This window comes from Grammomys surdaster, unplaced genomic scaffold (assembly GCF_004785775.1).
Source record: "Grammomys surdaster isolate TR1022 unplaced genomic scaffold, NIH_TR_1.0 67, whole genome shotgun sequence".
Classification (NCBI taxonomy): domain Eukaryota; kingdom Metazoa; phylum Chordata; class Mammalia; order Rodentia; family Muridae; genus Grammomys; species Grammomys surdaster.
The window spans coordinates 14,929,946-14,936,498 of record NW_021604569.1 but is presented as its reverse complement, the minus strand read 5'-3'; the positions used below and the strand labels follow the sequence as shown (position 1 = coordinate 14,936,498).

The window sequence follows — 6,553 nt, the reverse complement described above, 5'->3', positions numbered from 1 at the left end:
AAATAAATACATGAAGTTAGAAAGAATTACATATCTATAAATGTACATATACTTCTACATTTTCTATTCTGTTCAATTGTGTTCTATATCTGGTTTTGTACAAGTATAATATTGTCTCTGTCACTTTGACTATCTAGTGTAACTTGAGATAGTGTTATTTTTATACACAATGGATTTGCTTTTTCAAATGTTCTCTAGTATTATTTTATATTTTTCTGGTTTTGTGATTAATGTCTTTGGAATTATGGTACAGATTACATTAATCCTGTAGACTGTAGATCATTTTCTCTTATGTTAGGTTTATTCTTAGATTTTTTCAAAGTATTGTAAATGTTTCTTAATCTGGGTAACATGAAAATTTGATGAATTTTGTATAACTTTATATTATGGAACTTTTCTAATTTTTCTCAAGGAACCAATGGAATCTTTTAAAGCATAAAATAATGTCATCTGAAAACATAGATAATTAACTTCTTCATTTCGTATTTGGATGTCTTTTGCTTCTCTTGTCTTGTTTTAGGCAATGCTTCAAGCACTACATTGCCTGTGAATACAGAGAGTATATTATTATGTATAATTATAGATTTTTGAGTAAATGCTTTGTGATTTCCACAATACAGTACTGTTATTATGTATAGCTTTTACTACATTGATATATACCCCTTCTATTTTTACTTTTTCAGAATTTTTATTATGAAGTAATACTGACCAGTGTTCAACCCTTTTTCTCTCTATGGAGATGGCCTTGTGGTTTCTCTCCTTACCTGTATGGTGCATTTCATTGTTGTATGTAATTTCCTTATTCTGAAACAACTAGAATGTTCATTGGAATCAGGATTTATGATAGTCTCCATGTGCTCTTAAATTCAGTTGGCATTTACTTTGCTTACAATATTTGGATGTATGTTCATCACAGGCTTGCTTATTATTTCCTTTGCTGTATAAATGTCTAGTTTTGAAATCAGAGTAATATTGATTTGGAAGAATAAATATGGTAGTCTTTCTAATTTATTTTTCAAGTTTCTTTTTCTTTTCTCCTGTTAGATATTTTTATAGCTCTTTAATTAGTTTTTTTGTTGTTATTGTTTATTAATCTCTCCACTTGAGTTATCAAGTTGAGCTTTTTAAAATGTAATGAAATTTTCTCTCTCATTATCAAGTAGCAGGGAGTTTTGAGACTGTGACAGTGTTATAGAAAATGTTTTCATATATTCTTGTTTTTCTTTGCTGTATGTTGTGCATTTGTGGGCATGTGTGCATCTGGGTTTTATTTTAACCCACTTTCTCTACATTGTATTTTATGTGTTCCAAGCTGTTTTCATTTGGAATCATGTTGCCTCTTGCTAGTTAGGGAAAGATAATTCTAGTAACATATTTTACAATTTAAAAAAAGCCTTTGTGTTAATTTACTTCATGAAACACTTGGATACTAATGTGTTCTTTCTCCTTTACTGAAAAAAGACACAGCAACATGAAAGTAATGGTTGTGGAAATAAAAGTTTATAATTTTATGGAGGTAAAGTCATCTATATTTTTGGAGTAAAGTTAGGAAGGAATGTGAAGTAGGGGAAGAGAGAATGGAGTAAAAGTGGCAAAATACATGAGCTGGGGGAAGATTATATATAAATATTATATATTATATATTATATATTATACATTATACATTATACATTATACATTATACATTGTATATTGTATATTGTATATTGTATATTGTATATTGTATATTGTATATTGTATATTGTATATTATATATACATATAATATATGTATATATATGTATGTCTGAAAACTGTAATTGTATTCATTAAAACCATTTTTACTTTGGCATGAGTTAAATCCAGTAAGTTAATAAAGTGTTAAATTTTAAATAGCAATGGTAAATATTAATGGTGGCATAACCCTAATTACTCTGCACTTGGTCTGTTTTTCTTCTTCATGCAGATAGCCTGGTTTCCTCATTCTTAGATGGTTAGTTGCTTCAATCTCCATCAATGGGAAGCTTACTAGTCTGTCATTCAGACAAGTTTTCAGTATGTCTTGTAAAATATGATTGATTCTTGTGACAAAATTCATAGCTTTCCAGCATTTCCATCTGTATGGATATCCAGCTGCAAACTATAGTAACGTATTTCATACTCTGAGAACCCATTTTACCTCCTATAATATTTCGACACACAAGAATTTGAGGAAATGTGGAAAGCCTGTCAGCCACAGGACCTTTATTCACTGTTAGAAGATTGTGCAGGGCTCTTGACATGCTTATAGAGACCCACATAGCTCACCAGGGCAACAATTAAAGAGGGGTGCATGTTGTTGTTGTTTTGTTTCTATCCTGTTGAATATCCTTCTGGCAGTTTCAGGCTTTAACCAACATTTTCACTATCCATGCCTGTCAGTCTTGCTTTATCCTTCATTCTAGGCAAACTTTATCAAGCTTCCAGTTACTTTTACACAATTTTTACATTCTCTCCCCAGTTCTAGTAGCACTATCTCTGGGGGTATTGGGAACTACACTGTGGCTGTGTCAGCAATCATACTGTGGCGGAATTCTCTGATACAAGCAATTTAAGGAAGTAAAGGGTTATTTTTAACTCACAGTTCTAGGATAGGACATTCTACCTCAAGTATTCTAATCTAGAGAATCCAGATATGGTGAGTGGCTAACCTAATCTAGAGAAGTCTAGGTTTTCTAATATTAACAGTAGTAACTTCACATTGACCTAGACTGTCTGTCACAATCAATGTAGGATTGTATGTATAACTCAGAATATCACATTCAGATATGAGGATTTTGCCAGTAAACTCCTCTGCACTAACAATCAACGTTGCTGACATTCTTGAGCTGGTGTTTAGAGAAGCAACAGGGTCAGGAAGATTGTTCATTGACTCAGTGCTACTAAGCCTCTGGAAAAAAATAATTCTCTTTAGATGATTTCAAGTAACATATAAAATGTATTTCTAAGAGAAGAGGCATTCTAAGAGGACTTATAGGTAGCTGGCATACATCAAGGACATGCTAGCTCAATAAGTGTGGGGGAAATAAAGAGAGAAAGAACTATCTGTCAAAGTCTTTCATAGGGTACAAATAGAGCTGATTTTTTTCTTAACGATCATAATAGTTGAAATTTAGAGAAAATAGGTAAAAGTTCAATGAATCTTTCCTGGGACTGTGAGGTAATTGCATAAAATCAATTCAGTGGTGAATGTATAAGACAGTGTCCAATGGTTTCCCTAGAAGGTAGTAACTAGAAAAAAAATGTATCTAGTAGATAGATATATTGATCACCAAATAGAACTAAAAGGAAAAATGACCCAGCCATCTGGAAAATATAGAAGAACCCTGCGTGTGATAAGACATGGACCATAATATCTGTTAAATGCTTTTTAAGGCTAAGAAATATCAACTAGATAAATACTGTGTATTAATACCTCGGTGCTTTAGCATCCATCATATCTATCATATTAGGTAATAGAAGTAGTTTGGGTATTAAACTGGCTACTACTGTAGGGATAGCATTACTAACTCACTGAGATTTAATAGCAAAATAATAATGTCAACGTTCTCTTACTCAAAATAAAGTTTTGAAAACTCTGTATAGGCAGTCTGACCTTTAAGAACTAGAGATTCTGAGGATGTTGAATAATTGTTGTAGTGTCGTAGAAATATTTCAAAATGTTTAGCTTCTTGAAAACTATTTCTAAGTTTTCTTGTACTAAATCTGAAGTAATCCATGTGTAATTTCTATTGCCTCACACAGTGATTATTCCTGCTAAAAAGAAGTAGAAACCTTGCAGGAATAAAGTTTATTGGCATTTTCCCCAAGGCTGGCTTGGTTTGCTTTCCTAAACAATCAGGGACCTACTTCCCAGCCTATCATTACCCACAGTGTGATGGCCTTCCCACATCAAACATTAATTAAGAAAACAGGAAGGCCAAGCATGGCAGTACAAGTTGTTGTATGCAAAGTCTCTAGAGCAGCGGTTATCAGTCTTCTTAATGCTACTACCCTGTAGGAGAGTTCATTATGTTATGGTGACCCAGACCAGAGAATTATTTCCATTGCTTCTCTATAACTGTAATTTTGCTAGTGTTATGAATAGTGATGTGAACATCTGTGTTTTCTCATGGTCTTAGGTGACTGTCCCTCCTTTGAAAAGGTCATTTGACACCAGAAGGGTCACAGCCCACAGGTTGAGAAACATGAAACCCAGAAAACCCAGACTTAAATAATAGTTCTTACATTTTCTATTTAGATGACCTTGGGCACACTAGTTAACCTCAGCTTCCTTGGGACTGAGTGACGGCACCTACATTTACTTCACAGGGCTTAGTAGCTACAAACACAGATGTATGCTTTGTCCCTAAGAACTATACTGGTTCCTTTAAAAAAAAATTATTTATGGGTTAAAAAAGAAAGAAAGAAAGAAAGAAAGAAAGAAAGAAAGAAAGAAAGAAAGAAAGAGCCCCACAGTCATATCTAGAGCCTAATCTGATGAAGGCAATTCCTACTTAACTTTATGTCAATCTGACAAAAACTAAACAGTATGTCTTCCTTTGTCTCAATTATTATACCCTGAACAATTTATTTTCTTCTTTTCTACTCCAGAGTTAGGCTTTGGCAATTTTTTTGACATTACTTTCAGGATTTATGATTTTACTTAACTAGGAAGGGGTAGGGAAAGTGTGTTTAAGCTATGTGGTTGTGTGAAAGCAATAACAAGATTATTATTAATTACTTAATATACACAATACTAAGAACATAGTCCTAAATATTTATGATCACATATTTTTTCATTGTGTTTTTTTTAAGAAAACAATTTAATTTTTTTTTACCACATGAAATATCTTTTTTAATTGAAAAGCTAACAAATTGTTGAGTTACAGTCCCCCCTCCCAAACCACAAACTGGGTAGTAAACTAAATCTCTAGGCAATATATTCAAAGCTGAGAAGATTAAAAAATTAAAAAAAAAAAGACAAAAACAAGGCCTCACATCCAATTAAGAGAGCATCCACAGGGTTAACTTCAAGTTGCCTTGTTCCAGTTTCCGATTCATGAACAAATATCATGTTTTGTTAATTCTATTTCAGCATACTTCTCCTAAGTTGTTTTATTTACAATGCCAACTTTGAAAGGCTCACTGAAGTTAACTGGACAATGAACTAGAGGCAGAAATCATTTTACAGAAAGAGGGAAAGTCCAAAATGCCACTTTCTGCAGACTCATAGTTCGGTTTTATTCAGAGTTAATGGGGAGGAAAAAGGAAACTTCTGCTCATAGAAGAAACTCAACCACAGGTCTGATCTGGACTGGAACTACACATGCAGTAAGGACAAGGCTGCGTTTGTCTACTGATCTCTAATATTAACAATTATAAACAGAGCAGTGCAACTAGCATTTGGAACAACCCTTCTAGTGTTACAGTGACAGGCACAGCAGCTCACTTCTCTCACTTCTCTTTGAGTACCTGGGCTTCCTCTTCTTCAGTAAAGTCATTTTTGATATTGAAGGTTTTATGATTCTCCTCAGGAGTTTTCCCCTTAATCATATTGGTCACAGTCTTGCATGTGACACCAAGCAAACCTCTGATGTCTAAGTAGTTTGCAGCCAGAATAAGTTCAAAAAGTGTTCCTTGGTCGACTTTCAGGAATTCTTGGTCCCAAACAGGAATATCATCTGTCCGCTTTTCTTTGTTCTCATCATCCTCAGGAGGAGGAGGGTCATCCTTGTGGTGGGTGCACCACTGAATGACCTTTTTTACAATTGCTGCATTAACATTTGATAAAGGAACAGGATCATCATCTCCCTCATCATCCATTCCCAAATCTTCCAGCATGGTCTTGATGGTCACAGATTGTTTGGCAATTTCTACATCAACTTCAAATATCTCTCCATCAGAACTCTGCAACTTTATCGTAGGCATAGTCCTCTGTCTCAAGACCGCAGGCCCGAGGCTGACCGACAGAGTTCACAACTGCACAGAAGTATCGAGAACAAGGCCACTACGAAAACAATTTTAAATACCAGACAAAGCTGAACAAATATAACCGAGAGTTTTTTCGACTACCTGTCCCTTGACCACCTTCTCATTGACTTGTATCCTTCACACAATGGAGCATTTCTTCTAACTGATACACTGTCATTGACACATCTGTACCATGCTAACTCTACAGTTTGCTCCACGTTTCTCTGCTGGTGTCATATATTCTATAAATCTTGACAGAACGCCAGTGACACATGTGAATATCAGCTTTATTCAGTATAGTTCCATGCTCTGAAAAATGCTCTGTGTTTATCCTTTTCTCTCCTCCTTTCCTCCACACCCTGGCAATTGCTGATATTTTCCCCTTGCCTTTTTGTTACCTTTTCCTGACAAATCATATAACTGGAATCATTTAATACATGGTCTTTTAAGATCAGCTATTATGTATGGCTGCATATATCACATCTCTTCATAGAACTATGCTATAGACCAGAGCTCTTCAGAAACAAAAGAAAGATTGTTCAGTAATTATTCTTGCTACAGAGGATCTCAGACAAGTATTAGCC

At 34.3% G+C, this 6,553-nt stretch overlaps 1 pseudogene; it reads right to left on the bottom strand.

The window, feature by feature from the left end:
- Window positions 1-5,453: 5,453 nt before the first annotated feature.
- Window positions 5,454-5,973, bottom strand: LOC114630640 (annotated as a pseudogene).
- Window positions 5,974-6,553: the final 580 nt, after the last annotated feature.